This window comes from Uloborus diversus, chromosome 7, assembly GCF_026930045.1.
Source record: "Uloborus diversus isolate 005 chromosome 7, Udiv.v.3.1, whole genome shotgun sequence".
Lineage (NCBI taxonomy): Eukaryota > Metazoa > Arthropoda > Arachnida > Araneae > Uloboridae > Uloborus > Uloborus diversus.
Genome location: NC_072737.1, coordinates 48846959 through 48859556, shown reverse-complemented (window position 1 = coordinate 48859556; position 12598 = coordinate 48846959).

Sequence of the window (12598 nt, the reverse complement as noted above, 5' to 3'; positions counted from 1 at the left end):
AAATGGCAGCAGATCTTTCAATTGATGATATTCTTTACGCTACAAATTTTAATAAAAGTATTGTTACAGAAAGTTGAGATGAAGCACTGAATAATAATTTGAATGGAGGAAAGCCTTCGAAAAACAGGGATTTTATGTCAAAATCTAAATTCATAATTAATAATTTTTAATTGATATATCCGCTAATTGTTATAGGAGGATTATGTTAAATAGCTAAACATGAAGACGGGAAGATTACAGATCCATCGATACCTGGTTCGATTGTCAGTTCACTGTCGTTCAGGAGAAGTAACTTGGACATACATACATAGTTACATACATAGTTGCATACATAGTTATTGGGTTGTTCGGAAAGTCATTTCGTTTTTTTTTTGGGAACATGAAAGACAGTTTTCGTATAATGAATAAATATTTTATTAAATTATATATTGGCCATTCTGGTCCAACACCTTTTGCCATCTTTCTGGCAATAACATAATTCCCCTCTCATAGAAGGTTTTGGTCCTTGCTGGCAAAAAGCTGGTTCAGGTGGTTTTTGACATCTTCATTTGAGGTAAAGGTTTTGCCATCCAAAAAATTTTTCAGGGACCGGAACAAATAGTAGTCGGAAGGCGCCAGATCTGGAGAATATGGTGGATGTTGCAGTACGTCCCATTCAAGCTGTAAAAGTTTTTGGCGAGTGACCAAACTTGTGTGAGGCTCCGTAAGGACATGGGGCACCCACACATCGAGCTTCGAGGTTAAGCCCATGCCTTTCAAATGGCCATAAACAGTCGAATTCGACAAATTTAATCTCTCACTGATCTCTCGTGTGGTTATTCGCCGATTTGCATCAACTAATGCCGTTATCGCATCTTTGTCAGCTTCGACCGGCCTTCTAGACCGTGGTGCATCTTCGACATCAAAATTGCCGGATCGAAATTTGGCAAACCAGTTCTGGCACTGGCGTACTGTTAACACGCCTTCTCCATACACATCCGTCAATTTTTTTCTCGCTTGGACAGCATTTTTACCTTTTCTGAAGTAAAAAAGTAAAATATGACGAAAATGCTGCTTATTGCTCTCCATATTTAAAAGGGCACCAACCAAAAACTACTGCGTAGAATTAATAGAACTTTTTCACACACAAGCCTTGCAATATCAGCTCTCAAGACATATAATGGTTATGCGGCTTAAGTGTGAAGTTGGTTTCGAAATAACGTAATTAAGTCCTCTGACGGGAAAAAACGAAATTACTTTCCGAACAACCCAATACATACATATGTACATACGCTCAGTTTTTAATTATATAAGATTTAAAAATAATATCAGATTACTGTAAGTTGTTTTCGTTTGCTGATGTATAAATTATATGATGTTTCGAACAGAAAATAATGTCATAAATTTAAAAACTTTTAAATATCATGTCTTATTCTAAACCTGGGTAAGGGAAAGGCACGTTTTTGGCGATTAGAGTTAATGTCCATGTATTATGAAAACTGACATTACTATGAGACTAAACCGTGCTGAATTGTATATTAGCTGCGAAATCGTAGCTATATTAGTTTAGAATTTGATTTTCTAGGAAGGAGAAGGATGTGTTTTTAAAATATTTACTGGCGTATGATTGTCAGCAAAATGAATTTTACATTACAATTTAGATTACCATTGGAGAGGGTGGCCCAAAGCGGGTAGGCCTTTGTATGCCTCCTTACCCATGGTGTGTCAGCGGATATGCATACGTATGTCGTGTTTACCCGAACAACCCCGAGTTTTAGCCAGTCTCAGCGAAGCAAAAGTGAAGTAGCATGGCGCAACCAGACTTAAAATGAAAAAGAAAGATACATTTCTAAAAAAAAAAAAAAATATATTTTTTTAGGATGGCAATTAATTAGTCTATTAATTTAATCAGTTATTTATTCATGTTTTATAAACAAATGTGCTGACTTTTATTTGGATAAGTACAACTTTTTTACGTTTTTTTTTTTATAATGGCAGGTAGATAGTCAAATATTTTAATCATTTATGACTTCATATTCTATTGGCAAATTTACCAATTTGCAATTAGTTAAACTTACGGGGCCTCTGGTAGGGCAAAACGGGTTTTTCAAATGTTTGTAATGTTTGATAATAAATAAATATTTGGTTTAAAATAATACAAAAATATATTTTTTTTTCTTTTGAAGCTCAATAAACCTGCTAGTAAATAAAATCGAAATTGATGCGATAAAATCCAAAAATCACAATTTTTGAGTGTTCTTTGAAAACATACCCGCTTTGGGCCACCCTCCCCTATATTATTCTGAGGTAACGTCATAAGGGTCAGATTTTGTTAGGTCCAGGCAGGTCAGGTACACAACATAGTTTTTTGCTGAAAAATGTACAATTATTTCTTATCATGATTTAACAAAACTCGTATATTTTCCCTTTTTCAAAGGGAAAAAAAACTTTATGATAATTAAAAAATCCAAAGGTGGGTTTCAACAGTGTTTTAGTAAAATGGACGTTCAAAATTTGAATTTCTCTGGCACTGTTCATCGGCCAAAGTTATTCTTATGATAGAAACACTACATTTAGTGTCTTAAATGGACCACATTATAAATTTCATGATTGATCTTAACAGCAGCCTAGTACGAGCGGCAAAACGTACAAGATGGTTGTTTAATTTCTCAAATACTCTTTCGCAAGTATGCTTATCAAAATGATGATTGGTAAAAATATCTGTACGCCCTTAAACAGGTGCAGATTGTTCTGCTATAAAGTTTCCTGAAACTTTACGGAAAAGGTACAGGTATCCTTCTTGCTACTACTTTTTACCGTAAAATCGTATTACTGTAAAATGTTACGAAACGAAATAGCTGTAGCTGGTTTTACTGAATAAAAAAAAGAGATTTAAGCAGTGGGGATCGGAACATGTCTTCTATTTATTCGAAGTATGGTGCTCTAGCCTTTATACTAAATAGAATACGACGGGAGAACGGGAATGTGTAATTATAAGCTTAGCAAAGTAAGACACTTGGAGTTCTAATCCCTTGTGTTTTCCAGTTCAAATTACTGTAATCATGTTTCGTACTGCAAACACTGCTTTACAGCAATTTTTCCTTATATTTTTCCTGAGTACTCATGCTCTGAAGTTTCCTAAGACTGTTAAAAGGGCGAAACATATGTAAAAATATTGTGAATGGCCACTTCTTCATAGTGGTACACTATTCCTCAAGTGTTGATGATGATTACTGACAAACACAAATCAATTACTGTAACAAACACAGTAATAATTACAGTAATTTGTCACATCTGTGATAAATGACTGTAATCATTTTTCGCACTGCAAACACTGCTTTACAGCAATTTTCCCTTATATTTTTTTCTGAGTACTCATGCTCTGAAGTTTCTTAAGACTGTTAAAAGGGCGAAACATGGGTAAAAATATTGTGAATGGCCACTTCTTCATTGTGGTACACTATTCCTCAAGTGTTGATGATGATTACCATGTAGTCTTTTTAATTATGTTTAATTTTCCATGAATAAAAATTGAATTAGTAAAAAAGTGTATACAGAGTTTGTGAACTTAATTTTCTGCATATGGATTGTGCTTTAAAAATTCTAGAGAACATTTTAAATTATCCATCGGTAAAAAACGTGTCATTGGAAATGTATAAAATACATATTTGTTTTTCTTCGCTAGAAGTCCGACAGTTTCTTCTCTGGTTCCGATCATTTGACGGTACAATGAGCATTCAGCGAGTTCACTTCAATCTCCGTTAAATAAACATTACTTTGAATAATTATATTTGCTTTTCTTGTAAAAATCGTCGGAATTTTTTTTTCTTCAGCCAAATGAGAAACATCATTTTTATTTTAAGTGTAATCCACTTCAGAACGGAATAATTTTTATTTTAATATTGTCTAAAACATTAATTTTGAAGTTAAACATTTCATTCATTTTGAAGTCAGTTATGAAATAAAGCCACACTGTAGATATGATTTGAATGTTTCCTAGTTTTTTTTTTTTTTAATTCTTCTAGTGTTTGCTCTTACATAAAAGCACTGAAAATGTTTTAAAAAATACGGTCTCCTACTCATTGTTTTTTTTTCTAACAAATCTTAGATAAGCATACATGGCAAACGTCGCACTTTAATACTTACTATATTAATGTAAAAATAAACATAAAAGAACGAAGTAAAAATAATCATGACTTTTAAACACAGTGCTTACAAATACAGCAAGGCAAATCAATTTATCAACTATTAGTTTGCTGCATATGTTCTGGAAATCTGCAAACGCTAAAAACTAGAAGTTGACACCTTTGATGTGTGTGACCGAACACTGTCCTGATAAAAAATAGATCCTGTGATTCCCGTCATGAGTGCCCACGCATGAGACTAAAGCATGACCCTAACGTACGGTTATGCTGTAATGGTGTTGATGATCAATATTAGAAACGCCCGCGTTAAATATTAAAAAACCTTAAACATAATCCCAGCTGTTGGTTTTGTGTTTTTTGCTTTTAAATATATTATAACTTGCATCAGTAAAGTTATGTTGAATGAATATTCGCTAATCTAAGCAAAAACTCAGTAAAACCATAATGCAACATCAAACGCATACAATACAATAATGATAACGACAATATAGCTAGTCTATTTTTTTTCTGATCAAACTTTGAATTAAAAAGTTTAAATATGCCTAGTTAAACAAATAGCTTCTTCTAAGAAACTTACTATTTATCATTTCCTGCTGCCTTTACTAAAACGTATTAAAACTATATTGATTAAAGATTTAAAATTTGGTATTAAAATAATCCCTCAACTGCGCTAAAATATTATATAGCGTTGGTTGGGATAAGTGGGACGAATTTTGAGAATAGTTCGTTTTTGAACCCTTAGGGGAGACCGGGGATAGTATGCAAACTTTTTAAACTTTATTTTTCTAAAGGTTGTAAACAAGGTAGAAAATTTTTCGTTTATTGCTTGTATAATCTGTATAGTATCAGCAATAAAGTCGTATTTTTTGTTTTGACAGTACTATTCTTTGTCTATTTTTTTACATAATTTCTTGTTAACCTTTGCAGAGTTCGCACACTTGCCCCGTCACGGGGTAAGTTGGCGAGTCGTATGGGGGTAAATAAGCAAATTGAGAAAAACTCATAACAGACACAGAAAATTTCACATAAAGCCTCAATGATGCTTTAAGCAAGTAAAGCTTACCAATGAATGAAAAAAAGCGATATTAAGTTTTGTAATTGCTTTAAAATTAGGTACGATACAACATATAACAGGTTTAACTGGTTTTAGAAGTAAGTGCTGAAAAATGCAAAAATTATTTGAAATGAATTATTTTATTCGATTCCGTTCTTCTTTTTATGTTTCTTTTTATTTAAGTTTACATTCCTTTTTTCTTAGATTCATTGATTTGCTGTATAATTTGGGGAATTTTTGTGATAATTCGAGTTTTTCTGCAAAGATTCTTTCTCCCTGAAGAGGCTTTATGACTGGAGTATTAAACAGTATTTCTGTAGACCTCTTCCGCTTCCATCCTTTTTTGATCTGACCCTCTCCAGCTTTAGGATAAGGTCGTAAATGATCTGGAGTAATGCTCAGAGACATATATGGGTTTGGCTGAGACAAAAGCGATATCTTCAGTAAGAAACTCTAAACCTGAATTATTCAATGAAGTAGCAACTGAATCTGCTCTAGGACAGGTACATCCAGTTTTATTTCTTTCTTACAACATGGTTGATGCTGGGACAAACAGATTCACTCATAGATCCAGGAGATTGGGGGTCTGATCGATCAGTGATATAACTTGGCATGAAGTCAGTCCTGAAAAATGTTTGAATTGCAGGGAAGAACACCAATTCTTTTGAAACCATACATTATGATTATGGGGGGGGGGGGCTTGTTTCTTGTGGAAAAGCAGCTATTACCACCTCCACCGTTGGTGCGTCGTAAATCGTCATTGACTCTCCTGGATTATTCCCCATCCAAGAATCACAGGCGGAATTAACACAATTTTTCAATGAGCCATGTAGACTCGTTTCAAGAGACAGCAACTTATGGCTATAATGACACGGGAAAGAGATTAGTGTTATTATTATTTTTAGTAGTGTAGTAGTTTCCTTACAAAAATCATGCCCTTCTATTGACGTGGGAGTCGTAAATGTCTAGTAAGAGAATTAGAGGTTTTTCTTTGAACATCTAGTGTTTTTAGCAAAATACTTAAAAAAATCTGGAAACATTTCAGCTGTCATCTATCCACTAGAGAATGCACCATACATGCAGAATTACAATTTTTTGGGGTTTTCAAGTTGTTGGTTTTTCTATTGTAATTTCTCATTCCCTGAAAGAAGAGCACGTATGTTGGCTATTGTATAGGCATGTATATAACAAATGATAAGCTCAAGAATAGTGTAACTTATGCAATTATTTCATTGCATTGATATTTTACAGAATTTAAATTTCAGTTGTTTAATGTTTTGACTCTAAAAACTTTTCTTGGGGCAAATTTGTGAATTCGCACACTTATCCCGAAATAGGTTCGCCTACTAGCCCCAAGTAGCCGTATTGACATCAAGTTACACTGATTTTACAATGGGTTCATAAAATTATTCAAATAAGACGTCATTTGTTGTGTAAAAGTTTGGGCTATTCAATATTAATACGTTTTAGTAAATTACTCTAATATTATATGTTTTATAAAAAAATAACTAAGGATGAAATGATTACTTAACACTGCGAAAAAACAACTTTCTCTTGTGCAACGCGTTCGATCTGGCAGACTTCACTGAAAATACACTGAAAGTAGCGAGGCATCTACGTGGTTACGTGGCAGCTCACTCGGAGCTTTCAAACCAAAAACAAGAGAATTATTTAACATTCGCACAATGACCCCTTCGCATACTAACTCCGGTCTCCCCTATGGAAAAGTTTTGAAACAGAAAAAATTAAACGTATTGTCTTTTTTTTTAATCATGAACACTATAAATAAACAAAAGTTTCTCTTTTTTTTCTAAAATAATGCTTTAAACATTCTTAACGATTATACATTTAAAAAAATCGGATTGGGGTTCCACTTATCCCATAGTAAGTGGTAAGTGACTCTATCCCCCTTTTTTTAAAATTTAAATGGAGCATATCTAAGAAAGGGGTAAGATATACATGATAAAGTATGTATATTTTTAGTGCGAATTATTTTTTTGTTAATGCATCCATTTATGAGATATTTACTGTCTTTTAAATATATGCAGTATTATGGCAATTAATTGGGAAATGTTATTTTTTTCGCTTTATCACACGTAAGCGTATGAATACGCACTCAAATTCAGCTCAGAGTTCAAATGACAGTTATTTTCAAACTAGTAGTTGCTTCTAAGCATATGGTAGTAGCAGGCATACAAATTCGTCCGCCAAGTGGTTCGAAGTTGGCAGTGTTAGATGCTCTCTTGTTGTGGGAGTAATTAGAGTCATTGATATCAGCCCTGAAACACGTGCTAAAGTGATTCCATTTAGAAAACACATTTCCAAAACGTTAGAAGAACTAGGCAAAATATGTTTAGTGAGTAAATCAAGAGTCGAGAGGATATGACAGCGGTTTCAGACATCAGGAAATGCAGGAACCAACCGTAATGGAAAATACGGCCGAAAAAGATCAACTTCGGCTTGTGACGACAAAAGTTTACATCGAATAAGTGTCATGAATCCTCAGTTAACTAGTTTTGATCTCTCCAAGTCTATGGTGGCAGCTGATGTTGACATTGCAACTTCAACAGTGAGATACAGGCTTTTAGAACGTGTTCGGAAAGCACGTCGACCGTACAAGAAGCAGCTTCTCACGCCTCGTATGAAGAAAAAAAGTTTAGAATGGGCACCGAAACATAAAACATGGACTGAGGAGGATTGGGAAAAGGTTTTTTTTTCTGTGGTTTAGGGATTTGGATCCGAGTTCGTGAGAAGGAGCAAAGGAGAACCCCTTCGTCCGCACCACATTAATCAAGCATCCAAGTATCCACCCAAAAAGATGTTTTGGGGTTGTTTCTGCGTTTCAGGGATATACTCCCTTGTTCCCGTAGAAGGAATGATGAACAGTGCCAGCTAAGAATCAATATTGACCCAAAATGTGCTTTCAACCATGTCTAAACTTTGGCGGAACAGTGATTATGTTTTTCAACAAGACGCCGCGATGTCACACACCGAAGCAAATTTTTTAATTTCTGCTATAAAACAAACTTAATGTACTGGATTTGCCCGAAAATTCACCGGACTTAAATCCGATTGAAAATTTGTGGGCTACCATTGAAAAACGTCTTCATACGTTTGACAGTACTAGGATGGAAAAGCTAATTTCGTCTGTTATTGACATAAGGTATAATGACGTTGAAATCGAAGCTATATGTGCCAGTCTAGTACATTTCATGCCAAAACGTGTCTCTGATGTTATTAGTCTCGAGTAGGTCAGATTAATTATAAGTTTCAAATGTATTCATGAAAACCTTGAATAAAACTGATTTGTTTGAAAAAAAAAGGATTTCCCCATTAATTGGCACAATACTGTATCACGGAGCATTTTAAAACGAAAAACAATACTTTCATTTGTGAAATTTATTAAGTCTATAGGAATATATTTTACTTTTACATAGAAATGTGTGTTTAATGAGCGCGATATAGTTGATTATGGTCAATTTTTAAAAAAAAATGCTAAAACAATAAGTTGAAAAAAAAGTTATTTCGGAGAAACACTAAATGGCTGCGTCTACGTAAAGTTGGCTAAGGAAGACTCATTATTTCGTCATCCTCAGTAATTATTAAAACATCATCTGCACTTTACCACTAAAAAGTGTCACTATTTCTATTCGTTCTTGCAAATTCAACAGTATTTTTTAATTTGTATTATCAACTTCCTACATTGGAACTACTTAAATCTTTATGATTTCTCTCATGCATGTTTCAAATACATAATCACCCTCCTTAGCAGTTTTTGTAGCTTAACTCTCAATTCCCAATAAGTCATCGTAGGTTGTCTTGTATTTCACATATACAAATATTCAATCAGAGTTGCTTCTGATTTTGAAATCCCCATCATTATAGGGGATCCACTAACCCCATAGTGAGGGGATCCACTAACTGCTGTAAACCTAAAATTTGAAAACTTAAACCATACTTTAGTTTTAGATGGTGACCCACTTACCCCAGGGACCCACCTCCTACAACCAACCGTATTTTGATGTTTTCACATTAAAAGGTTTCGAATGTTTAGAAAATGAATTCCATGAGCACCTAAAAGCACAGTAATACCATTATATAATATTTAGCTTGTTTTATAAATAAATAGTATTGTAAAATCTAAATCGCCGGAAAAACGTAGATTCGGAGAACGTAAAATCGGGGTTTCGCTGTAATAATGTTTGTTTTTGATAAACGTGTTGCGCTAGTGTATTCGTATAATACGCTATAAGTTCATTTTTTGAGACTTTTTTTATTTTTTTGAACTTTCTCCTCAAAAAAGTAGAAAAGTAGTTGTAGAAAAGAGCAGATTTACAACTTTTTAATCGCAAAATACTCACCATCTAGGCTTTAATACTTTTTATTAAAAGTGTAAACACATTTTTCGAATACTACTATTCTTTATAATCTTTGCTGCGTGAACTTTCTAGAATGTTTCGCTTGGCCCGCGTTTGCACCATTAAGTTAGAGCTTATAAATAGTTTAAGTCAAAATATTTTATACATACAATCTTAATTTATTGCTTTATTTTACTATATCAAAAATAATGCTTACGCTTCCCTCTTTGCGTGACATTGTGTACTGAAAGTTTAGGGAATTCAGCTTAATGATCTTTGAATATACTAACCATTAATATTTTAAGAGTTGCGTAATCTTTAATATAAAAATATTCATTGCGGTTTCAATAGCTTTTCTTAGCATTTTATTCAACTTTATAACATAGGTAAAGTTCGTTTTACTCTGCCATTAAAAATATATTTTTCACAGCACATGAGGATAAAACGAACGTACTTCTAGGGAACATTTCTGGCATATTTGAAATAAATTGTTTCCTAAATTAGACTTTTCTGAACGCAAATGAAATACTTTAAGAGCAGTTAAAAGCTTTTTTGCCAGAAAATAAGTTAGGTTTATACTTACAACGCATATTTAAGTTAAACTACAATGATTACGTAACAGTTATGTAAAGAAAATCTCCTCTCTACAGACGAAACAACACAATTTAAAAAAAAAAGGCACAACAATGAAATTTTAGTCGTGCGCTCAGAACTTATTAATAAAATTTTACAAACAATCTGCTGGATACCTTTAGAGTTATGCAGATCTAAGCATAAAATATGTTGTTTCTGCAAGTTTGAGAAGTAACTATTTATTTAATATATATATATATATATATATGTATGTATATATACTTTTTTTTAAGCTTTAAAAGGGTTATACTTTTAGAAAAATGAATGAAAATAGAAAATACTTTTCTCAAAGTAAACAATCACGATGATTTTTCTCTTTCGAAGAGTTGGTTAACTATACATATGCGTTATGTGACTCCATTTTATGCAGGAAATGGGAACCTGAGTACCTAAACATGAAGTAACAATATTTTGATGATTAGTTTTTTGTGCATGGGAATTAAAAGTAAATTAAATGAACACATGCGATGACCATAATGAAACGATCCTACTTTTAAGTTGTCCAGCGGCGGACCTATTGCCAAGAAATAAACAAAAATTTCGGCGGAACATAATAAAGCTATGTGCATTTGTTGGAGCGAATAAAAAAAAGATCAAAATTTCACTACCAGAAGGCTACTTTTTATGAGTTACATAATTGCTTTACATTTACGATGGTTTTGATACAAATCTTTGTTCAGAACATGTTCTACATGACCGCTATCTTAGCGGAGTCATTAGATAACATGCTCTACAGTTGACCGCAGTATGCTTTAAGAAATGCTACGAACATGTCGTGATATGTTGCATGTAAAATCAAGTAAAATTCTATGATTATTACAATTTACGAGTTGTTTCAAACGCCTCCTAAGCTAAAAGTCACACGGATCGAGGTTTGATGATCGGAAAGTAATGTATTCCACTAAAAATGTGGAGAAATTTTTGACTTTTTTTTAATTATTATTATTCGGTCAAACAAATTTCCGTCCCTCCATTATTTTGTTCACAAAGCTTCCTACATTTCTGAAAAATAGTTTCGCCACCGTACAGTTTAGAATCAAAGTCGTTTTATTTTGGAGAGCCTGTACTTTAGAGAAAAATACAATAAATATACATTTGTAATTATAAACTGAACATCGAAACATGCACTGATTACAATAGAAAGATGTTACCTTCTCTAATTCATGTGTGTATAGTCTTTTGCATTTAGGCAACATGTTAAGGGGAGAATAAGTTATTAGAAGAAAAAAAAAACATAAATTCTTAATGTATCCTCACATATGTATTTTTTTAAATTATCATCTCTCAAATTTGTATCAAAGATAAAGGATTAATATCAGCGGGGAAAACTCTTTATTGTTTTCAAATTTACAAACGGCAACAAAAGCCTGGATATAGGTGATAAGGGTGACTTTTTTCTAAATATTTTGCCAAACTGATTTAAAAAAAAAATGTTCGTCAAAAGTTACCATATTTAACATTTCTCAAATTTAAAATTAAATGTTTAGCTTTTTAATTATGCAGTTGATTAAAGTAGTTACATTTAAATGGATAAAAAAAATCCCCCAAACAAATGAACTACTCCTTTAAAAATGTATCAACTGTGAATGTGTCAGATGATCTATATAACAGTTGGAACTGTTTTAACTTAGACGTATTTTTGATTATTTCTCTATGTTGTATTTTTATTTCAATTTTTTTTTCTGACTACTTGTGAATTACTTAGATCTGTTTTATCCTTGCAATTTCCACAAGACATTCACAAGCCCTAAACCTGAGAGTAATTACATTTGAATTTGGTAAGAAAAGAACTAATATGACATTAGTGTTACCTACTTATCATTCAAAGTGTCTCAAAGTTAGGAGGTTAGTAGTATAGCAATTGCAGTTTTTTTTTTTTTTTTTAAGCATGTTTTCCTGTGAACATGTGTTTTTGTGCTCCGCTTTTATTCTGAGCTCAGTTTCATTTTAAGCATTATTTCCAATTTTAATTCACATACGTTTGCATTTAACAAGAGATTAAGTTTTATAATTGACTTATCAAATGCATTCAGTTTTTTTTCCACCCTTTTTATGATTCACTTCATTTTTTTACAAATGCAGATGTACAAGTACTTACGTACTATTACTTCCTATTGAATAAGTATTGTCGGTACCGTGTAAGCGCTTAATGTTAAATTAACAAAATGTATGTACTATTTTCTCAACAAATGTTAATGATAGAAACACAGTTTTCAGTATTTTTAAGAGATACCTAAGAGTCTACTGAAGTGAAATTTTAAAGCAATGTTAAAAGTTTCATAATTTATTACATTTTAGCCAACAGTAACTTTTTAGTAGAACACAGATTGGTTTTAACCATAAAATCAGCTGTTTAGGAAAAATATTTGAGTCTTAAAGCAAAACTTTCATTTCAGCATAACTTATGAACATATACGTAAAATGCGGTG